The 25,798-nt window shown below is 37.4% G+C and overlaps 1 long non-coding RNA gene across 1 annotated transcript in view; it reads right to left on the reverse strand.

The window, feature by feature from the left end:
- The window catches only part of LOC107317083, a 183,757-nt gene extending 162,031 nt beyond the window's left edge, over nucleotides 1-21,726 (reverse strand). The window contains exons 1-2 of the long non-coding RNA XR_001556731.1: nucleotides 21,516-21,726; nucleotides 15,310-15,366 (exon numbers count right to left, since the gene is read on the reverse strand). This is a non-coding gene — a long non-coding RNA (uncharacterized LOC107317083). The remainder of the gene's footprint in view (nucleotides 1-15,309; nucleotides 15,367-21,515) is intronic.
- Nucleotides 21,727-25,798: the final 4,072 nt, after the last annotated feature.

Here is a 25,798-nt window from a genome sequence, read left to right on the forward strand (position 1 = left end):
TCTGTGCGGCCAAGTTTGTAACATTATGAATTAATAAATGAATGCCTCAATAAAAAGATTATTGCCTCATTTCTGTTCTTAGGCAGTGCATATAACCCTTAGCTACACTATCTTTAAAACAACAATTAAATAATGCTTCTAGAACCTCTGAAAATAATTTTATCTCTTCTCCAAAGCAGGAAATTGAAGTAATGAGATTAAAATATTTTTCTGAGACTACATTCAAGCCATCTGCAAATAGAATTAGATCTCAAGATCATAGAGACCAACCTTCTGTCTGCTCAAAATTATGAACTCTTCATATAAAAAGCTTGGGGAATTTTATTCTTAAAATAACTTCCTTAAAATAAGAATAATGAAAAAAATAAATAAATCTCATCTAAAATCTACATATTAGAATGCAAGTAAGAGCAAGCAGTAAGAACAATCAATACAGCTTACTGCTTAGGAAAGGATTGTATGTTGACAAAAAAAAATTCCGATTACATGGTTGCACACGCTGTGGACCTGAGAGATGCCTAGTGTAAATGAAAGTGTACAGGCAGGTGCACAGATTATGCTGCATAGCATCAAACCCAGCATTTGGTTTCAATAATACAGCCTGTGACTCGGTGGCACCCTTACACAGGACAAGGATGTTTTTTACCTTCCAATTTCTTCTCGATTTTTGTTCTGATTCACTGTAATCCAAAAATTAATATTAGTTGTGGAAGAAGAAAAAAAAAGAAAAAAGAAAAAAGAAAAAGAAAAAAAAAAGAGGAAGAGAGAGATGTTTATCAGGGTCTTCTAAGGCTTAATTAATATTTGCAAAGCTCTTTGAGCTGCTCTGATGAAAGAAGCTACAGAGGACAAACTGTTACTGTTTTACTATTATTAATAATTAGTTTTTCACTGAATTCGTTGTGTCAGTATACAAGTCATTGAACACATATGTTTAATCAGCTTTTGTATTGTGCTCTACAAGGGCTCTTTACAAGCTTCACTGTAGTGACTGAAAATATGGGGTAAGTAAAACAAGGATAAACAAATCTATTTACAAGCTATAGGCATAAGTTTAAAACCAGCATTTCATCTACTGATCAGGAAAAGAAAAAAATGTTGCCATAGCAATGATTACACGCTATTGTACTGAATACTTCCTTAGTTACAGATGAAACTGTCCCTTCAAACACTGAGCTTCTGTATGATTGACCATAGTTTACAAACAATAATGTTTCTTTTGGTATTTACTTCTTTACTACATTTTCTAGTCTCTAGATTCATCACAAAACTCTCCCACAGTGAAGCATGATTAGATGCTGCTTGCTGAGTGGTCCAGCAGCACGGTTTCAAACCCTGATCAACACTCAGACAAAAGCTGCACCATTGGCACAGGGGGCGGCATCCCTTCCCATCCCACCATGTAACTGTGACCTGCTTATATGCCTTCAGCAAAGTGGATACATACCTATTTCGGTAAGGAGATCTATAGAAACAATATATATATATATATATATATATATATATATATATATTTACTGCTAACCTCCATTAATAAAATATATTTGTGAGGAAAAACTCAGAGCTAGAATCCTCTTCAATTTGGCTAATTTTGACTTGTCATTGTAATGCTACGGTTACCTGTTCTAGTGTCCACATATCTTATTTTTAACACTTCCCCAAACTCGCTCTCTACTCTTTAAAAAGACAAATATGAATTCAAATATTCATTTACATAATTCTATCCAATTATTTCCCTTTCCCTTTGAAACCAAAATTCTAATTTCATTCAAAATTCATATGATTTTTTTTTTTTAATCTTGATCATGTTTTAAGTATTTGCCTCAACTTACAAAAATTGATGTTAATACAATTATTTAGAATTGCAGGGGGACAACCAAGTGTTTTTTGACACATCTATTACTGTCTTGTAATGCTGCAGATGTTACAATGTTGATTGTCAGCCTGTGTAGTTCAACACAGCTCCAGTGAATCTCCATCTCCCCCTACCTAAGAATCAGATTTGCAAATTTTCCAACCGTGTTTGATTTACTAACAAGAGAAAGCTTTTACCTATCGTGCACATGGAATTACCAAACACTGAGTTTCCATTTAGAAAAACCCTTATTATACATTTTAGGAACTGTGCAGTGATTTTTTTCCTCAGTCAAGGATACTGAAGAACACAGATTCTAAAGAAGAAAAGCGTATGTTTTCAAGGGTCACCACAGCAGCCTCTCATCTGCCAATCATTCACTTCTATCAGTCCCTACTCTTGCAGTCGTACCTTTGTTCAAGACAGTTACCCTGCTAGACACTAAGCTCGCCTCCATTGCACAGATTTGTTTACGGCTCTTGTTTTTCTTCCCCTCGATTTATGCTAGAAACAAACTGCATTGTTTCTCTCTCTGCAAGGACATCATTTAGCTTTCACTCAGCCTTTAACAAGGTTATACTCCCATTAAGAATGAGTATGTTTTGCTACCAACAGATTTGACCGCTGGAACAGATCCATTTTTTAAATTAATGCTGTTTTAAAAAAGGAAAGGTGAGCTAGAACTGTTATTATGGAAATCAGACTAGCATTTGGAAGAAAAAGATGAGCTCTTCATGACAAACAAAGAGACGTGTAATAACACATCTCAATTGTCAGCCAAGTGCTTTGATTTTTTTTTAAATGGTCATTTTCTTTTATTTATAAATTGTGGATTATAATGAGAGATGGTAATTGAGCAAGCTACACATTTTCACTAAGAGCTGGGAAGAGAAATGGCAGCATGGGTACTGGAAGCCACCACGTGAAATGAAATAAGCACTATGGAAAATATATAATCTTTTATGCTTTGGAGATTTGTATAAAACTTGGAAACTAAGGGATATCTGTAACTGCAGGCTGAACATGTGTGTCTTGACTTCCAAGCTAGTCAGAGTTCACAGAGTTCATGCTAAGTCCTGCAGAAATATTAGCTGATGTCCTGCAGTTAACTGCTTTCTTTAGAAAAATGTGACAGCTGACATGCGGTGACTTTCAGTGGGCTGGATAGCTCCAACAGAGATATGCCAACACAGAGTGACTGCATTCAAGGGCTTACTTCTCTGCATTGCACAGTGGACATGTTTAAGGCTGTTATGTGCTTTGTTCAGATTGATTTCATAACTCACGTTGTCTTCCTTGATTTTCAAAGAAAACCCATTAGGACCAATCTCATTTGCTTTCTTCCACTGACTACCAAAGGTGCTAAATCATTTTCTAAAATACTTCTAAGTTCTCTTACATAGCATGCTTTATGACTGTAATAATTTCAAGATATAGTTTTTTAATCTTTGACACGGCATCTCAATTGAACTCACTTTGTTCGAAACATTTTGACATTGATATGTTTTCTTGTACCAAAGAAGTACCATAAAAGGTACCTGAATATACCTGAAACAACAAATCCGACTACGTAATTGAAGACTGCATATTTGATTAGAGACACACCCTATTAAAACATTTCCATCCTCTAATGAAGGATGAGAGCAAACATACATCTCGATTAATCACTTGATCACGTCTTTATGAGTCTTACCACTTGTGAAGACCCAGACCAGTATTTCTATCTACCAAAACCTGGACAAACAAGAACATTAAGACTACTGACATTTTTAACCCTTGCAGGTGGCTGATGCAGTCCTCAAAGATCCCTATCAAAAGGAAATTGAAATAATGTATTTCGAACAAAGAATCTTTTTTCACCATCTGGCTCTAGTCCAAACAGTGTTCCTTTTCTTCATCCCTCTTCTCAAACCCTGTAGCTGTTCTTAGCAACACTAATGATATCATCTGGCCTTTCCCTCAATTTTCACTCTCCAAGGATACATTCATATTTGGAATTGAATACACTACTGAACTCGATCTGATATTTAATTCTGAAATATTAGTCTTAACAGAAACAAATCTGCCCCAGTTGGCCCAAAATGGATGATATCTTATTTTTGTGGCTTATGAAAAGTACCAAAACCTGTGCTGAAAACACACAGCCAGGTGTCTGCTACTCTAATAATATAATAGTGTACTTTGTGTCCTTGCTTTGTCAGAGACATTTAAGATCATGCCTAATGTTATGCAAGGGTAACAGTTACTGTGGTAGATTTACTCCATGTTTAGTTGTTTTTCTGAAATCATTACACGGGTCAAAAGCTTAGAGATTGATACTCCCAACAGTGCAAGTGGATAAGTTGTCTGCGTAGTTCGTACTGCCTTGGACACTGACCAACAAACAGAGGCAAAGGAAAATTGTAATAGCAAGGCAGAGCTAGAGGTTACTTTCCTAGAACGTTTCCCTGGTTTCAAAATTTGCATCTCAGAGACTGCCTCAGGCAAAAGTGCTTTCAAGAACTAGATAGCTTCCCGTCTCTATTGTGGAAAATACATTTTGTGTGCTGTTGCTGTTTGCTATATTACCATTCAAATTACTATAAGTTTTGAGGGTTTTGTTGTTGTTGGAATACATAGATATCTATGTATGCTGATGTCTTACCCACTGTTATTTTTGCTGTTTCTCCCAAAGTACTCAGCTGGTTCAAACATAAACATTTCATTCTCCCCCACTGATCCTTCAGTTTTTAATGCATTGAAATACATTTGAGCTTAGCAATAAAATCAAACACAAAAGAAAACTTAAAGCCCTCAGAATGAATTTTTTTTTTTTTTCTTTTTCTTTCCAATAAGCCTTTATATCACTCTCACAGTGGAGCACTTGGCATTTCTAACTCACTTTCATTGCTGGGCGAGTTTTCTTAATTATTTGTATTACAACAAATAGCATCTGGCTTGGACAAACAGGATTTTTTTCCTCACTGTCTTTGTTGAATTCAAGTAGTTACAATTCATTTTTGGTGCCCCTCCTCTTTCTTCTAATACCTCCAATGGTCTTTTTATCTAACTGAATAACAGCTCTCCTATTATTCTCTAGAAAAAATGGCAATTATCATATTCTCTAAACTAGATCTTACATTGACAGATTTACCCGTATTTCACCAGGTCTCTAAACACATTACTCCTTTAAAGATGCTAAGCTTGTCATTTCACAGGCCATTTACCTTTACAGTTATGGACATTTTAGGATTACCGAAGAATTAAAGGAAAAAATTCTTACGCTTTATACTCTGTAAGTCTAAAGATAAAGAAATAAGCTGGATAAACGTGTGCCTATACGTCTCTTTCTTTATGCTATATAAAGCATGTATTGCAGTGTGAAGTATAAAGATTTATAGGCACAAATTTAGAACAACTTCATTAATTCTTAGTGGTACAGCCCAAAGGTGAGTTACATCTACTGCACTATGAAGGTGCCAACAAAAAGTATAAAAGGAAAGTTTTGCAGAATAGGATACATTTGATTGATGATAATCTTTCTTGATAATCTTCCCCCCCTTGAAGCTGACATGAGAAGTCACAAAAGCAATACATTTCATACAAGTGTAGATGGACATATATTTCTCTACATTGCAGTTTGACTTCTTTACTTTTATAAATAATATTTTTATGCATTAATGAAATGTTAGCATCTTACTGAACAACAGGATAGTATATTTTACATCTAGATTAGCAACATTTCACAGTAGTGTTTGCAAAGCAGATGTATGAACCTTGCTTAATTCTGTCCATATATTGTGCACCAAGGAAAACTCAAGACACATACAAACAATGCAGACACCTCTGTATCTGCAGCTTAGTAGATATATCAGAGCTGCTAGCTGAGACAACACGAGCCACAGCAGCAGAAAAGAAAAATCACATCCTAGAGCGACTTTCATTACATGTTCTTTTTCTTGTCGCAACACAAGTTGCTCCAAACAAGAAACTTGAAAGCCCACTTTGAAATACCTACAAAAGTGGAGGGCATCACTTCAGGTTTGCTGTCACTCTGGGATGTCTAGATAGTAAAGAAAGCCAGAAGTTTACAATTGGCCAAAACAAGAACTATTTCTCTAACTCATAATCTCTCCCATAACAACTCTGTGACACTGATCTATGTTTTTGTCTTCAGAAAAATGCATCATATGGGAAATTATACTAACTGTGAAAACATCACAGAAGCTACAGGACACATGGTTGCAAGTCTTTCTGGTAAGAATCACAGTGCACCTGCATTGCACCTTCTACATAGGGAAGTAAAAAAAAACAACTGTAAGTTCATAGTAAGGTCAGCAGTTTTAAAGCCTTCAAACTGGCATGGGTCAAACTATCTCACCATTTGCTTTGTCATCCATTATGCTTTCTGAAAGTGGTTATCATCTAAAGTACTACAGTGCCCATTCCCCTGAGAGACATTCTTTGGAGCAGAGGGCAGGTTGCCCTCCATCAAAGCCCATAGCTCTCAAATATACTACTATTGCAGAACACAATGAGCCAGAGCTTTCACTCAAATCCCAGAGTGAAATTCATTTCTTTAAACAGAAATTTGTCCATTAAATCAAAAACGTGATAGCCCAGAAAAGTTTGCCTGTAGAAGCAAATGAAACAAATCCTACTTGAAGAGGCAGTTCAAGGGTTTATTTTAAAGAGAGAAAGAATGAGAGAATTATATCTCCTTCTTACATCACTGTCAACACAGATACACCTTACAACAACATATATAATATGAGAAATATAATATTAGAAAGCACTTTTCAATGTAACTATCTTTCAGTTGCTCTCATTATACTACACTATACTGTATATATTACTACACTGTATATATTACTACACTAATATGTAATAAAAGGGTAGTACTACACTAATAGTAGTAGTGTAGTACTAGTATAGTACTACACTAATATGTAATATGTATATATTACTACACTGTAAATATCTGAGAACACTCCCTCCAAGCATCATTTTGAAAATAGTTTTAGAAAAATAATTCATCCAGTTCAAAGAAAGCAGTGTTTTAAGTTAAAAAAAAAACAAATAAACCATGAGAAGGTTTAACAACTTCATGATTTGGAGAAGGACCTTGCAAAGTTCATTGGCAACTTGATTTTTAGGAGGCTGCATTACAGGTAGGATGCCCTGTTTTACCCACAAGACCTCACTGCTCTGCAAGACTTTCAATTATTATCTACACCCTGTCTTAAAAAGGAATGACTAAAACCCTGAACATTTAATCTGTACTGAGCAAACTTTCTCCTCTGACAAACTTTCCTAACTATAATTTATTTATCTTTACGCTTAGCACAAAGTTACAATCCTGGTAAGCAGCTGCTGAATAATAATATAGGAGAAACATGGCTTTTCAATCTCTTACAGAGAGAGAACCTTAAGTGAATAAGAAATGTAACTTAGATTATATTCATAGTTGAGCTTGTTAAAATAAGATCAGAGGCTTTCTGAATCAGATCCTGATTCAGAAAAGACCAAGTAATGAAAATATATACTGACACTTTTCACTTTCCTAGAAATACAATTTACCTCTCCAAATGCTTCAAGCCATTCTCATTATTAACAAACTAACATCATGTTACTGCAGATGTACAGGTACTGCACGATTTTATTTTTTGTTTCAGGTACAGCTGATACTAAACACCACTGTGCATTTAAAAGGGGAGAATACAGAAATTGATGCTGAATATGAATTTCCCCACATTTTTAAATTACAGATCAGCTACTAGTTCAGTATAAAAAAATACCTACTTGCTGTAACTATCAATTTAAGTATTAATTAAATCACCTTCCTTTTATTTTTTTAGCTAAAAGAAAAATTACACGCGGTGGCACAAAACAAAGCTCTAGTGCACACGGCAAGATGGAATTTACGGGCATGTCTGAGTGTTACAAATATTTCTGCAGCCTCTTAGTCTGGGTCATCTAGCCTGGGGAAAGATTTGTGAAGCGGTGAGGGCCACCATTTAGCATATCCTAAGCCATCATCTCCCCGAAAGGTGAAGAAAAGGAGTAATACCCTACTGTAATTCCTGGATTGTTCAGTCACAGTGGGGAATGAGAGGATTCTGTTCTCCATAAACACCTTATTTACTGTCCTGGAAAACAGGCTTTCCCCTTACAACTTGATTTAAAAGTGTATCAGGAGATTTTAAAGAGAAAGAGCTGCAAAGAACTCAACGCTGTTACAGGCTTTATTGTGAGCCATATTGTAGTGCTACAACTCAATAATAGTTTGAGAGACTATTCTGGTTTGAAGCATAAATTCTCCATAGCGGTCTCCTGTTCAGCCGTTATGGATCAGTGCTTCATGGTCAGGATCATGAAGTCAGACATTCAACAAACAGTTATTATAAAAGTATTAGCCTTCCTAGGTCCCAAAAAGAAAAGGAAATAAAAACTAAACTATAAATTATTTTTCTGGCTTATTATATCACAGACAGAATTTTGGTTTTACTGAGTTCTAGCCCAGCAAGGTATTTCATATTTAATCTACTTAAATCTTGTCATTACTTGTCATTTTTACACTGCTTATGTTAATGTTGCATCAGGCATCTGCTAGTAAAGGTATATGCAAAGACATGCCATTTGTTTTTAAAAACAAGAGCAGTGATTTACTCCTTCAAAAGCTAGTACAGCCTGTAGCATTGACTATAACTGAGGGAATTATGGTCTCAAAATGGGGAAAGTTTGATGATATTTCTCTCACTATCATGTTCAAAAAAACACCAAAGAAAAGGAGTTCTTATTACAGGAGACCCTGTTCTGGGTTGCAAAGCTGACATGCTAGGTGAGGGGTGCCTTTCCAGTGGATGGGAAGGTCAGTCTCTGCTCCACCATGGCTCAAAGCCAGTCCCCTGTTGACATACATCCTGGCTCACACAGGGGACAGCTGAGATTTGTCAGACCTTGTTTCAGAAAGAAATCTGGAGCAAGAGAGAGGTAAGGGCCTTTCTGCACCATTTGGGAATCCAGGAGCAGAGTCAAGGAAAAGACTTAGTGCCATTGGGATTCAGATTTTGAGAGACTTCGTATGATCTACCTGAGTGGTTACTCAGCACTTTCAGTTTATACTACGGCTGTACGGATCCATATTGCTAGATTTGGACTGAAAAACAAAAGGTCCATTTCTGGTTCAGCCAGCTAGCTTTACAAGATAAAACACTGTCTCCTTTTGCATCACTTCCTTTCCCAACATACTTGTTCATCCAGCTCCTCATTCTGTTAATTCTTCAAGAAGGGTCTGATCCTGTAAGCTGAGTATTTTTTAACATATGATTTTTAACAGCTTCCTAGATGTTATATGTATTCATAAATAATCAAGCAAATAATAGTATTACAATTACTTTAAAAAGGTTAAGGCAGAGAATGCTTACATCACAGAACCCACTGTAATATCAGTTTTCATAATAGTTTCCATTTCTACTACCTGGTGTCAATGAAGAAACATCCACAACTCCTGAATAGCATTTTTTACTGTTTCTGAACATTGAGAATGACTCTTCTGCCCTTCAACACACTTATAAGGGTATCAGGGTAAATATATATTCCAGCATTTGAGGATTTAGTTATGCAATTTTCATTTGCATTAATAAACACAAATATTTACAGTATATTTCTCTCAAATGTTTATGTTGAAATTTGGTAGAATAAGATGGTCACAGGGAATATGGTACTAGAAATCTATTCTTCAATCAAGAATATCCTCCAATATGTAATGCAAATAAATGTCCACTGTGAAAGATCTCACCCAAAGATTGCCCCACAGTGCTTTACAATAAAATTACTTTGCACTCATTTCTCAAAACCAGTAGTATCAGAGAAATGTATGGTGAAAAGGAGGACTGTCTGCTGTTTTGGAGCTAACACTTGCATACTACACAAGAGCCATATTTTCTTAACTTCCCAGCTATACCAAAAATTTTGCAGAAACTGCAAGACCACCAACATATCTAAGCTAGTTTTATACTAGCTAGTTCAGGTATCAATAGCAGTGTATCCATGACAACATACAATTCAGTAGGGATAAATTTATCCTGTACTACGTAATATCACACTGGAAGAATCCAGGTTTCTTAGCAGTTTCTGTACCCACACAAGATTGCACTCCAGCACAGGGTACCACTGTGCAGAAAATCTCCTTAGCACATTTTAGCAGTCCACGCTTCAAGAGTTGCCTTATCATTGGTTAAGACAATAAACAGAATCAGTAGAAAAGCAAGAGCTACTTAACTAACTGCACAGCAATTAAAAGCCTGAATACTTCAAAGATCAGGTCAACATTTTTAACAAAGCCAGCAGTGGTAACAGCATCTGAATTCCATGTAAGTACAAGTAGCAGCTACAGTGCTTCTTCACTGATGTGGATCTCAACAACTGCAGTTCTTCCTGCCTTTGTATGTTGGGGTGTTCAGTTTGGTGCCAGCATGTTCGCATTTAATGCTAAGGGAATAAAACTGGACCCCATTATCTCTGAGACGAAAGCTGCCCCGGTTATACTAGTCACCTTCCTGTGTGCATCTCAAGAGCATCACAATATAAGATGCACTGTTTTGCTTCTCTAGAGCACACACTTTGAAAAGGTTCCCACCAGTCTCCCAACAGCACTTGGCAGAGTCACCTTGAAAGTCAATGAGATACACTCGATAAACACACCTTTTCCCTTTTAATAGCTTCCTTTGATAGGAACCCTTAGGGAATAATTCTTTCCTTCCTCCCAGGAGAACTCATCTATTTAACACACTACTATAATTTCCAATACTTAGTTCTTTTTCCATTAAATTTTAAAGGGGGTGGGATTATTTTCATTTGAAAGCTGAAATAAAATCCTAGCTGAACTACGGCGGGACCTCAATTCAGTGCTAGAAAAATTAACGAGAAGTTAATAAATTCCCCAAACAAGCCCAACTCCATCCACCAGCCACAGTTTCATTGTCTGCTGCATGTCACCTCCTCCACATGCTGTCCTGACATCAGAGATGCTCAGTGGCCATTAGAACGGCATTTAAAATAAAATGCTCACTTTACCAGCTGTGAATAACAGTCTCTGTCCAGCATCTCCCCTAATCCACCTCAATTGACTCTCAATTCTCCAGTAGGATCAAGGATAGTATAAAGCCAGCTGTACAGATAACACTGTTGTAGCCAGCATGAATTCCCACAAGTCTTAAAGCTAAACTTCCATTTAAGAGTTTAACAGCAAAAATCTAGGATTACAAGGATAGAGCTAATAAGCAGCTCCAAAGCACTGTCTGGAAAAGAACCAATGAAAGATTAGAAGTGAGCTCAGTGATTAAATAGAAATGTATATAATAAAATGAACACAGAGTTAACTATTGAACTTGCAGCAGATAGGCAGAGCAGCTACTTTTGGAACAAAATAGGGTTTTCTCCCATTTGTCATCTGTACTCACCTTCAAAGAAAAAAGTAAAAACAAAACCTACAACCTTACAATCTCATAATTCCCACCTAAATGGTGCTTTGAAACCAAGCCCTTCAGGTACCTACTCCATTGGGGAATGACAGAAATGGACAGACCACAAAATGCTTAAAAAGTTTTGTTTGTACCAATGTAAGAATATAAGGACATCCATACCAATTCTGTACTTGTTTGATTTTGTCACCTATTCATCTCAAACTTTTCCAAACAAGTAACAGAAGATCAGTTTCCACACTGAGCAAGAGTAACTTTTATGCTGCACAACCTTAATATCTGCTCTTTGCCAAAAATTGGGCACCCCCCTGGTCATTCAGTACCCTCTCCTTTCCTCCATTCAGCAAGTGTCTGAAATGTTGAAATTCAGTATGCATCTTCCAAGTTCAACTTTGCAACCAAAACCAAAAGATCATCCTTTTCTTGAACATTAGTTACAGAGAAGAATCTACCATCTCGGACATCAAAAGAGCCAACATTTAATTCAAGTAAGAAATATTACCTTCAAAAATAAAGAAATTACTGTTCAAGCAGAAATGATGATGATTCTCACGTTTGTTTTAATAATCCAAGTACAGTGCACCTTCTATTAATATAGATAAACATAATACCTTCCAGGCTACTGTACCTTCGTAAGCAGCAATCTTAAAACACACCGGGTGTTCTATCATCAAGAAACACCTTAGAACGTGTGATATTTACAGCTGTTTCTTTACTTCAAATCTTGACTCTTTGCACCTCCTAGGTATAATGCACTTTGTGTGACTTTTCACATGATGTGAAGGTGACTGACTGCTCAACACCTGGCATGCAGCACTGGACATAATCCCTTATCAGATTATGGAACTGACACGTGGATTAATTATCCTAGGATGACAGCAATCGAGCCAGTGAAACAGCAGGTTTCAGCTTTAGTTTTACTCTCAGCTACAGTTCAGCCAAAGAAAAAAATAGCTAAGTGCTAAGGACTATGGGTCCCAGTACTAAAATCCCCCAACAGCCTATCTTAGTGCCAAAAAACATTTACAAACTGGACCGATTATTGTCTCCAATACGGTATGATAATCACTTGGAATCAAAGTCCATATAAATCTATACCTTGTTAGTAATAATGACTCACTGTACTAGTAAGGACTGTCTACACAAAGCACTCTACATTTTTAAGAAGAGAAAAAGAGAAAAAAAGAAAATAGAAATATCATGGAGTGTTTGTGGATGAATGAAAACCCTCAGGTGAATCAGACCCTGCTATGCCTGATAATGACGCTGATGGCATCATGCCATGATTCTTTATAAACATTTCAATTATCTTTAATGATGAATAAGGTATGAATTGTGTGCATACAAGTAGTGCAAACCCCACTGACTGCAGATGTGTGTACCAGAACTGCACTTCTGGTATGAAGAATATACCCAGAATTCAGTACTAAATGCTTGTAATTATTTTAGTGTATGTTTTTCTGAGAGTCTATTACTCTAAACCAAGAGCAGATTGCTGTCAAGTGACATCCCTGAAAATCAGCACGCATTTTGTATTTGGCAGTCAAGGCCAGAGGCAGATTGATGAATACTGTAGAACTCTGTTATAAAAGAGCTTGATTCATATCAGAAAGAGCATATTTGATGGGAATGTTGTGTTTATGTCACACTAACAAGTATGCAGATTGAGTAAATAGTGTTAGCATCTTCATCATTTAGTCTTAATCATTCCAATAAACAAGGCCATTTTGTGGTTGCCAGAAATCTTTGTTGAAGTATTTCAAATGAGTATATAAACATATACGCATTCAGCCATGGTTCTTTCTCCTTTGTAAGAAGAAATTCAGTTTACTCCCATTTTCTGTCATCAACTTGACCAAGGTCACTAAAAAGGGCCACTACAGAGATTCTGGCAAAGAGCTCAGTTTCACTTTACTTAAGTCATAACAACATTTTGCCCTCAAAAACTGAGTAGAACAATATAAAATAACTTTACAGGATTTTCTCTGCATGAGGTGACCAGTATCATTAAAGAAGTTTCAGTAACATAGCAACTCATTTTCTTTGAAAATACAGGAAGGGCTTGGTGCCCAACTGTATTAAGTTCATTTGAATATGAAAATAGCTTTCTTATTTGGCTATGTATCTACTTTGAAACAAAAGGCACAGATTTTGCAGTTCTCTGGAATTCCAGAAAAAAATATAACTGGCAATTAACTTCGATAATATTTGAAACCTCTTCTCTGCTTACACCTAGTGTAAATTAAAAAAGTGATGCGCAGAAATACTGAAAGTTAACTGTAAAGAAATAACTTCTGTCAGAAGCAAAGCAACAGAGAGAAACCCTCCTAAGGTTTGGAATTTCATTTCATGAAGTCTGAGGACCTACTTTCTAGAAATTCATTTTAAGTGTCATGTCTATAGGTTGATGATAGCAAGATGAAACTCTGAAAACCTCATCTAAATTCAGATACTTGCAATAGTTAAAATGGTCTTACTAACCAATTAGTAATGAAAAAGCTAAAGGTAAAATGCAAAGAGTGGGAAATAGGACAGCAGAGGAACAGTGAGACAGGAGAAACGTTAATGATGGAAGATGGAGTTTAAAAAGGGGTTAATATAAACAAATTTTAAAGAAAGGAATACAGAGATGATGCCGACAGCAGCAAAGTTCATCTCTCCAGTAGGATTCTAACTTCTCTGCAGGAACATTTCTCCCTGCCTCAGTTTTCTGGTGGATAGCCAAAAGAGTTAGATGAGCTCTCCAATAGATGACTCACAGGGGATTAAGTTGGTGTTTTGTCAACCACATAAGATTTGGGTAATTGATTACATCAGATCAGGATTTGAAACGGGCCCTGTAGAGCTGGCACTAGTTTTGAAGTCAACTGCAAACTGAAAGGTGTTTCTAGACCCTGCTGTACCCCAGCTCAATATATCATTTATCTGGAAAGTTGACAGGTCAGAACATTTGCTTGGCGAAATTAATATTCCAAATTTCTCATGAAACAAATGGTTCTTGGACAGCTTATTTGGTTTGGATTGCAGAAAGTTCCTTTTGTCTCTCTTGGTGAAGCCTACTAATTGTAATAGTCCTATTAGAGTATCAACTGTTGTCATTTCAAGGACTGCATTTAACCACCAGACTAATGGCTTTGTTAACTGCCTATCTGCTCAAGAGCCTACCAGTTGGCAGACCTATGGGCAGCACATTACACAGCTCACATGTGGTACTGTCCAATAAAATGTAACTACTCGTGTGTTGCACTCTGAATAGAAAGAGAGCACCAAAATGCTCCAGAAAAGATGAAATATATCTAAATGACTTTTTCAGACTGGAAAATAAATATGTGTACTAGCCTTGAGTGACAAGTTTCTAGATCATGCTTGAAAAAATGACATAAAAATACATATGTACTACCAAAATATTAATTGTTACAACAAAGAATCTACAAGACCAATAATTCTGAAAACAAGTTAATTATATGCTGAGTCCTTCAAATTGCAGTTGGTGATGGCAAGTGGTAATTACACAAATTATTTTAAATATATGTCTGCTAAAGGCACACCAGCTGACTGCCCTGTGGCACGCAGAGCAAAATATTCCACAGGGCTAATGGATAGTTTCTCAGGAAATGAATAAAGAGCACAACATAAGGGAGCTAGTCTCCATTCCACCTTTGTTTTCTGTTTAATTACAGAGCTTTTCTCTCTACTGTGTTTTTCACATCGCTGAAACGGAGCAGGAATTTATTTTCATCATCACTTTAAATATGGGTTGATTTAAAAAAAAAAAACAAAAAACAAAAAACAAAAAAAAAAACCCTAAATGGTTCTTGAATAAAAATGGTAACAAAAAGTAGAATTATTTCTAGGAAATAAGTACAGTCAAATGGAGAAAATAAGGACTGAAGCAATATTTTGAAACTCTGGGCCAATATTTTGTCACACGAAAGATCAGAGAGAAGAAATAAAACAATTTTCCTAAACGTACAAAGAAGTAAAACTTACCCTGTTTTAAGCAGTTTGTAGCAGTCTCAGAAAGCAGGAGATGAAACTTCAGAACATCTGTAAAGAAATGCAAAAGGTAACACATATCAAAACCAACATTGTTGTAAAATATACGATGATAGGAAGAGCCAAAACGGTATTACAGCTATATGATAATATAATCGTATATGTGACAGCCTAAAACATTAATGGAATATTGCCTATTTAGAAATGTCCTAAAGGACATGCTGAGAGAATGAATGCACTGTTCATAATGAGATATTTCAAAGATGATTCCTGGCAAAAGCAGATTTAACGTGGCCCAAAGCAATAAAATTAACAGGAATAATGGAAATGGAAGTGGGGGGAAAAAAAAAATACTGTATCTGTTCTTACAGTGCAAATAGTCAAATCTACTTAAACCAAATGGGAAGCCAGGTGAAAGGGTCTAAAGAGGTCATTTCCTTTAACTTCATGTGATATAATGATGCCATGATTTAAAATATCTCGAGATCAGATGCTTCGCAAAAAATATAATAATAATAAAAGATCAAAAGCAGCCACAAAAACCTGAGAGCCTCCTAAAGGACAGAGGAAAGGAGAACAATTGTCTTGTGGTTAAGGAAGAGCAATATTATCTACATTGTATTAAAAAAAAAAAAAAAATTAAAAAAAAAATGAAGAAAATGAAAGTTTATATCACAGTAAGCAAGGAAACAACAAAACATTACACAGGTACATCTGCTTCTTTTATCAGTCAATGAACAGATCATCTAGAAAAAGACAAAACTATAATATTAAAACTCCCTACTTCCCTACTTTTAGTAATTCAGGGGTAAAGACAAAACATTGGTGCAAGAATAATGGCAGTTGAATTAACTTGTGATTAATATGAACTAGTACTGATCTTAGTTATATTACTCAGTTAAGATCTAGCAGTTGACAAGTCATTTTGGAATATTCATCACTCCACACTTGTCCTATAAAGTGCAGAGGAAAAGAAAACACAGCATAGCATCTGTTGGTTTCACTGAGGTTTCTGCTAGACTGGGCTGATGCATCTCCTGCAAATAATGACCAGTGCATAAGAATCCATGGCTGTCATGGGGATTTCATCTAAGTGACAGGGCTCTCTGCATGGAACTTTCCTGCTTCTTCTATATGACTTTTTAAGCTAATTTTGACCTCCTGGTATCTCAGATGTCTTAAAGGAGAAAGAGGGATTTCTCAGCACTTGGTGGAACAAGATGAAATGAAAATACAGTTACCAACAACCAATTTTATTATAGGGTCTCTGTTACAACAGGCTCCAAAAAGCAGAAGCCAGTCCATATGGAACAGGGTATTCTGCAAACTACTGATATTAGAAAAGCCAGATCACAAAGGAATCAGAACACAATGAGAAGCTGTAGTTTAATCTGTATAGCTTGGTCTTAGTCTTTAGGAATGAATGAAAGCTTACAGCCTAGCCACTTGCAGCTCACATGGGCAGCTATCCAGGTGCACAGATGGAAGTTTGATTTTGAAGCACTAATCTTAAATTCTTATGTTTTATGTAGGTAAATATATATATATATTTTCCAAGTTAGTCTCTCATCATTCACCTGATTCTTATGCAATACAATTTATAGATTTTGTATTCACACCAAGTAGACCAAAAGCTTTGTAACTGCTCTTCTTATACTGACTCCATAAAAACAACAATGCACAGTAAGAATTCACTCTTTAGATATGATGACCTTGCCCCAGGCACTCCGAAGAGCACCTTATAGTCTATTCAGCAGCCAACAGTCTTCCCTGAAGTCTCTGCTATTGATCTTAAATCTGCAGAAAGCAAACTCTTCATCAATTCCATCTCATGGTTCCTAATGCATTCCTAGAGAAACTGATGCCTTCTGAGTGTTCAGATTAGAACATATTGGGGAAAAAAAGTAATCAACATTTCAGACAAACCAGCCAAAACATTGTTTCGATAACACTTCTTGGTTTAAATAGTTTCATTTATTCTTTTATTGTTTCTATCTATCATGCACAGACTTGTGGGATAAGCAATTACAAAAGATCCTTTACAAAATTGCATTATGTTGTTATGACTTGTGCTATTTGTAACCCAAGGCATTTATCTCCACAAAGTCAAATCAAATAAAATATGTGATGTTTGGATAACAATAAGATCTAGTCACACAACTATTTGACATATAAACCGCTAGACAAAATTTTCAATGTCAAGTGTAACAGATTCCTTGCTTCTTGCCTTTAAATACATATTTACATAAAGATATATTTTTATATTTTATGTAAATGGATACATATAGGCCAAAGCCCTGAAAAATCAATTGTGAAAAATGACAGTAGTAAACTACAGTAAAGTTACAGAGTAACTTAACATTTGACATCAATAACAATACAACATAAGAGATGTTTAAATATCACAGAATCATCAAGGCTGGAAAAGAACTCTGATCCAGTCCAACTGTCCACCTATCACCAATATTTCCTACTAAACCATGTCCTTCAGCACAATATCTAAGTATTTCTTGAATAACTCCAGGGTTAGTGACTCAACCACCTCACTGGGCAGCCCATTCCAGTGCCTGACCACTTTTTCAGAGAAGAAATGTTTCCTACTACCTGAATCTCTCATGGTACAACTGGAGACGATTTCTAGTCCTGTTGCTAGTTATATGGGAGATGGGAGAAAAGGCTGAAACCCATCTCACCACAACCTCCATTCAGGGAGTTGTAGAGTGCAATACGGTTACCCTGAGCCACCTATTCTCCAGATTAAACAATCCCAGCTCCCTCAACCACTCCGTATAAGGCTTATAAGACCCCTCACCAGTTTTGTGTGTTCCAAGTACGGTAACTCCACTGCCTCCATGTCTTTCTTGTACTGAGGGACCCAAAACTGGCCACCATCCTCGAGAAGCAGCCTCACCCAAGCTGAGTACAAAGGGATGCTCACCTCCATTTCCCCTACACAGGCTTCCATACAGTCTGCCCCAAGCCTGCAGCACTGTCTGGGGTTGGTTTCAAGGGGTTACCCCTAGATACAAGCCCGTGAAAGGGGGGCACCGGCCCCGGGAAAAGAAAAAAAGGAGAGAGAAAGAAGCGAAGGAGGAAAAAAAAAAAAAAAAAAAAAAAAACAGGAAGGGGTTTGCTGCGACCCGGCCAGCGCCAGCCAGGCGCTCCGGTAGAGGGGAAAGGACAGAGAGTTAGCAGATCGTTTTAACAAAGAGAAAACAGAATGGTAACGATCTGAGGAGGAACAGGAATTTACTAAACGTAACCGACTCAAACGGAACAAGAGTACCGAAAGTAGGAGTCAAACCACGACAGTGCGAGGGAAGCACGTGCTTTTCTCCACGGCGAGCTGAGACGGCCAGAGGCAGAGAGCGGCTGGGGTCCGGTCCGGAGTCCCACCCCGCTTCCTCTTTGCGCCAAGTCCTCCGGGGATGCCGCCCCTCCCCTCCGGGAACCCAAAATGCCGGTAACACAGAACCAGAACATTAACTCTTTAACTGCCAGTGTTCTGCATGATATTCTGATGTGGAATGCCAACAACAGAAATCATAAAACTAAACCGGTTGGTGTGATCAAAGTGCAGGACCTGGTACTTGGTCTTGTCCACCTTCATTCCATTGGCCTCGAGTCTGCGACCCAGTCTGTCTGTATCCCTCTGTAGGGCCCCCTCCTAACTCAAGGGAGTTGGACACTTTTCTCAACTTGGTGTTATCTACAAACTTACTGAGGGTGCACTCAGTGCCCTCACCCACGACATCAAGATACTAAACAAGTACTTGGTGGGCAATGACGTTGGGCAGCTGCTCTCTACCATAAGACATGGATCCATGAGGGAACCAGCAGCCCAGCTTGCAGCTGGAATGGTCAAATTGTACAGCCTGAGAGACATGCAATATTCACAAAGGAAAAGTGCTCATACCAAAACAGCCTGAAAAGAGCAACATGGTCCCGCATTAACCTGGCACTGTCACAGCCAAAAAAGGCTGGTTAGAATCTATGCAATCTGGGCAGCCTTCCTGACAGACCTGGTTTCCATCAAATATTTTGATGCAATCTATGTAATCTTGATAAATGTTTTGATATCATAGAATATTCATTTTCCAGGGAAAGATGACATGATGGAAGTGAAATCTGCAAGTCCACAAATGCAGGGTGAGAGAAGAAGAGAAAAAACAAATTCATTTTACACTAGTCACAAAAAATCAACACAAGAAATGGACAGAAGTAACACCATGAGCTACTGCTCAGTGAAAATATTTCTCCAGTCTATAAGAAGACTGTAAAACAAGGAAACATTCGAATAATCAAAGAGTGGGACTGAATACAATAACAAAACTTCAGAATATTTCAATACATATTTCAACACTTACCTAACACCTCAAACACTGTTCTGGTCACTTCATCTAAGAAAGGTTATTACAAAACTGATGGGGCACAGAGAAAAATCAAAGATTTGGAAAGACATTCACATCGATATTAGGTATTTGAAATTCATTACTACAGAAAGCAAAGAAAGCATAAGGAACTTTGTTAAATGTTGAGTTTCAAAGACAAAATAGATGACTTTTGTCTTCCAAACATCACCAACACCACTCATTAAATAAACAGTAGTAACCAGTGGTAGTTGAGAAATGAGTAACCTAAGCAAATACCACCAGAAGTTTGTTATCTTTCTCTTTCCATCCACTTTGGATGGAAAATTTTGGGACTGCTACAGGAGGCATCTTTCAGATCTGGACCTCAAATCTAAAATTAAATCTAATCTTAAACAAACAAACAAGCAAGCAAAAAACATCAACAGCCACTGGATAGAGGCATTTGGGAGTTAAAACTAAGTTTTCCAAAGTCTTTAATATTGCTTCTTATTTGATTTATGCCATCTTTAAGTCTTTACATGAGCTACAGTTTCCTAAAGTCCGCTTCAATGAAAAGTCACTAAAAACCGGCCAGGTAACAAAAATTGCTTGGTTTCTTGAATGCAAGGTAAATGGGAAAATTCACTTGTAATCTTAAATACTCATCCAAATCCAATAAGTTATAAAAATAGAAAAGCTGATAAGAAACGAAACTGGCACTGGCCAGCTAAAGGAAGCTAAGATTCAATACTGACATTCACTACTACTGAAAAGGATAGTAAAAGCAGCCTTTTCAAACTTTAAGTCTGAAAGTTTTCCATTATACAGCCTATGGATTAAAGAAGATGCTCCACAATATTCTCAGAAGAACTTAGCACGTCTTCAAGCAGTAAAATAAGTAGTAAGATTTGTAAAATAACTTTGTGCCTAGAGACCAAGTATATCTTGAAGTTTGACCTTCCATTTATATAACAGAACTATGGGTCATTGCTTCTGAAAATTTGTTCCTATTCATTTTGCTGAACACGTGAAACTCTGAATTTGAGATAGTTTGTCCTTCCTCCTTTTTATTTTATTTTCTAAACTTACATTGGCATTGGTGCCAAAAATCCTCTAACATGACTATCCATCCAATTTCCTATGTCATTAAAAATATTTTAAAATACTGTGACCTCTCTTCCTTTTTCTATGCTTGTACATGTGTTTGAAAGCTAGAGATAGTTGTAAGAGGCCAATGTCTTACACACAGAAGCATAATACCTTACACATAAGCAGCAACAGAGAGCACCACCTGAACTGGTGTTCAGTTATGGCTAAGCACAGGTGACAGGGTGTGAGTGGTGCACCTAACCAAAATGGATGGGGAAATATACTGGAAGTGCCATCAGAAATTGCTAGAGATGACAGAGTACAGGATGAGAAGCCGACAAAATTTACAGCTGGTGCCATGGGGATGGCAGAATTTCACTTGTGATTTAGGGAGTATAATGTGTGAAATGGCTGCATTTCACAGGTAACTGAAAGAGAGCTGTGTACGCTTTGGGGAACAAAATGTTACAAGGCAAGGAGCACTTGAATAACCATATAACACTATATGAGATCAAGGTTGGGCAGGTTATTTGGTATCAGAAGCACAGATCTTGAGTAATATAACAAACAGACTATGGAGTAAGAAGCAATACAGTATGCTGGGTTTTTTGGGGGGAGACCAGGGCAAAGAAAGGGAGCAAGTAGAGATGTAAAAAACTTGCCAAGAAACAGAAAAAACAGTAACAGGAATGCCAATGACATATTCAGTGATGTCCACTGAATCAGGATAATAATCGCGCGCCCTTGTTTTGACTTTACCTTGTGGCCAGATCTGCTTCCATGGCCGGAAGGATCAGGAAGGCAGGTACTTTTTCTTTGTGCTGGGGAGCATCTGAGACAGAGCAGCTGAGCGTTCAAGTACTATAACGACAGTACCCATTCCTGGCCTGACAGCACCAGGGTGTTTATGTTATACCCAGTTCGCTGGATATCCCCAAAGAGAACTGATGTTTTTTTTTCCAAAAAGATGAAATACCTGTAAAGTGAGGGGGAGAAAATGACTATTGTTGAAATGTGTCATCTGTGCAATTCATATTTTCATTAGGCAAAAAAATTCTCTGAAGAGCAGTAATTATGTTACATGAAGGAAAACACATCATAGGAAATACACCTCAGCTAGTGAACCTAGTCAACAGGTGAGGTGATAAACAGAGACATAATGCCTAAACTATCCCACGGGATATGACACTGGCATTTCCCATATTTCTTTCCTTTTTCTAACAGATGGAGGAAAGGGGAGACTAGAGAGGGCCATGGTGTGTATATGCAAGGAGCGTGGAACAAAGTACCAAAGCCCATCACAAGAAATAAATCCCACTGATGCAATGATCACTGAACCAGACAGAAGCGTCAAGCAATAATGCAGTAGCCAGTGGTATTTGTTACCTCCTTGTGACTACAAGCAGTTTTTGGTGAAGGATTTGAGAAAATGAACTGTCCAACACACTGCCCGTATTAGCTGGTGCAGCTGCACAGCACAGCAGGGAGGGCTGGCCTGGGCTGCCTGCCAGACACTCTGTCACTCCCCACAAGTTAGTGGGAGGAGTAAATAAGGTGAAAAAGCTTGTGCAAAATACGGATAACACATATTGCAAGACTCTACTTGGGGAAAATTAATTTACTTCCAAGTAGCACAGATTTAGATGGTGAGATACAAAGACAAAAATTAAAGCAACACCTCCCCACCTCCTTTCCCAGACTGAACTTGCCTCCTTCATTCCCATCTCTTCTACATTCCTCCACCTCCCCAGGGCAGGTAGGCAGTGTGTAACAGTCACTGTGGAACAGTTTCTTTCCTCCTCCAGCACAGCCCTCCCTGGGCTGCAGTTTCTTCCAGAAGTACCGGCAGCTGCGTGGGCTCTCCACAGCCTATGAGGAAATCTCTGCTCCTCTGCTGCTCTGACCTGATGGTATCACAGGGCTGTTTCTCACTCTTTTTACCTCACTCTGCACTGCCTGACCAGCATTTTTACTCTTTTTCTTAAATACACTTTCACAGAAGTGCCACCAAGCTCAGCTGCTGGTCTTAGCTGTGTGCCCTGTAGGGGCAGCTGCAGAACTGGCTGGAACCCACCGGAACCAGCCAACACCCACCAGAACCTTCTGTGCTCTCACAATGGTTGCCCCTGCTGCAAGCGCCTGAACCCCTGCACACTGTAGCCACACCTATTTTCCTTTATGCACACTGAGCCATAAATGTATTTATATAGGAACAGTAAAACAGGTTGGTTTTATGGTACATGCAGACATCCCCCTGTCATGTGACAGCAGGACTGGTCTGTCTGTTCAAATACACTAAAGAATCAGGAGCGAGACATTGCCACAGGGTTAAGTGAAGCTCCATTAGCATAAAAACTCTTTGCCTCATAAACTGCCACACGTTAAACGTTTGCTCTTGAACTGCTCGGTAGTTACCACCCTTAAGATGAAGGATTTCTGATTTTGTTTCTAAGTAATGAAGTACTGACTGCTACTATCATCCTGTCAGTTTCTTTACATGACCTGGACTGCCCTCCTTGACACTGTTCTATTAACCTTTCATCAAAGTAAGCAATCAGAGCAGACACACGGCAATACACATTATAAATGGCTCTCATGTATGCTCACTCAGCTGTTGTAGAAGTAATAGGCAGACCTCCTGTACTAAGGGCTAATATAAGGACTTTAGATTTTATTATTTTCTCTGTGCTTAAAACCATCTTTGTAATAACATTCATTATGCCCTCTCAGCGCCAGCAATTCCTCTTCAATCAAAACAAGCGACCGAAAGGAAAGCATATTGGTGTTTCATGCAAAAGACAGTGGACAACTTTGTTGCTATTGCTTCAAAGAAAACCCTGAAAGTGATCCTTCAGTGAACAAAACAATACTTATATTACCCTCTCATACCATATAATGAATGTTTATTAACCACTTCGATCACAGAGCACGCAGCAAAACATAGAATCAGCTTACACATTGATTTCTAAATGCTAATGAAACTAGATTTATCCGCTGTAAGGATAAACACTCTACATTTTACATTAAAAAAAAGATTTGAACCTAATAATGATTGTGGTATTTGGTATCTTTATAACTCATTAACTGCGAAAGATTCTGTTCAAGCTATGTCTGCCACTCCTACCAGTTACCAAAACTTTTTTTTTTTTTTTTTTTTTGTCAGAGTTCGAAGAGGAATAGAGAGACAGCCCTGGTTGGCTTCAAGGACATTTGAAGCTCCATCTTCCTTACTCCTTAAGAACAACGTCAGAAATTAAACCACTGAGTCACAACACAGTGCTTGGAACTAACAAAACCATTTGTTATGAGACAGCATTGATAATCTAAATACAAAACAATCCACACCCTGAATTTGGAGGTGCATCAACATTTTTTCCTATTGAAAAGACCATACCTTCTTTTACTACCAAAAATACCAACTACCCCTGTGCAACACCAAACATCCTATAATCTATAAAGCTTCAATAATATCCTAACAACACAGAAACCAGCAAATTCTTTGGCTGAGATTCTTTAATACAGCATGAATATTGTTTGATGTAGTAGACTAAGACAACTATCCCAATCACAAGCCTCCTCATTTATCTATGCTCTAAACAATATTAAGTTCATCATTCCCTATCTTTAGGTAGTATTTAGACCAGTAGAGATAACAGTGGTATTTACAGAGCTGAGTGCACTAGCATCAACTGCTACCAGTTTCCTCATTAGATGATACTGATCTCTGGCTCTGAAAAGCTATACCAACTACTTTCTTCTAACGGTATCATCTGCATATGAATTTCTTAAATATCAGCCTATAACAATTATTTGTCCTTAACATAACAGCTTACATTTGCATTTAAGAGCTAATAGTAAAGTTATCCTACCACTCTTCTATGGAACAAATGGCTATTCTTCACTGAATTTTACAGAAAGGGAAATAAAGCAAAGAGAAAGAGAGTGTAGATTCATGTGTTCATGACTTTATGTCTAACAGAAGCCTGCCTTAACTGTTACCTCAGATGACATCATACTTGAAGAATATTTATACAATTGTCTTTGAAATTGCTATTCCATTACTAGAGCATAAATGCCTCTACAAAAATTCACAAAAACCTTGATGATTACATCAGAGAACTCTGAAAAATCACTGTTTCTGTTCATTCCTGTCCACTCTATTTCACAAAACTAGACAAAAACAATGCAGAAAAACCTATTCCCAAAGGGCATTATCAGCGTTGCAGAATCCTGTTGGCTGTTGAAATGGTTTAGCCAAAGAAAAAACAAAAAACAACAAAAAAAAAAACTCTCAGGAAAGCCCCCAAAAGTTTTTTTCCCAAAGGAGTCACGTCAAAAAGAAAGTTAAATCAAACAAAAGGCAGAGCCCCAGTCACTCAAATGAGACTGCGCTAATTAATGTAATTCCAGTGGCCTGCAGGAACCATGGCAAACATGAATGGCAGAAGAGATCTTCAGTTACACAGTACAGCAACATCTTAACACATAACCCACATCCTGACTGAAGAGCAAAGTCATCATAGACAATTTAACATTAGAAACCCTCACTGACTAGCTCAGCAGATTAAACTGATCCAGTGCAGCAAGAAATCAAGATTCCCTTTTTATTCCTCTGTCTGTTTTCATGAGTATTACATCACTGAATTAACTTCTAATAAAGCCACCTTTATACACATGCCTAAGACTAGCAGATTTTATCTCTCAAGCCAGTTTATTTGAAAGTGAGAATGTCTGAGTAAATTTGGCTCCACTTTTAAAGTGTCTTAAAATACTAGGATTCTACAGATCTCATAATTCCAGTTCTTCATAATGCATTACTACATGGAACACTCCATCACTGCAGCAAGTATCAAATGTAAACTTCAAATAGTTGTTTATTGCTGCTTCTGCTCTTTAATAGTATAGATCAGACAACACTGGTCATCACTCCTGAAATTAGAGTTTAACTGTACAACTTAATTGTAGTACATCATTTTTAGTTCTAACGAGGCTCTGTCCAATCTCCAGAGTTTTTCAAATGTGATTTGTATTATGTGATTATA

Source organism: Coturnix japonica, chromosome 8 (genome assembly GCF_001577835.2).
Source record: "Coturnix japonica isolate 7356 chromosome 8, Coturnix japonica 2.1, whole genome shotgun sequence".
Lineage (NCBI taxonomy): Eukaryota > Metazoa > Chordata > Aves > Galliformes > Phasianidae > Coturnix > Coturnix japonica.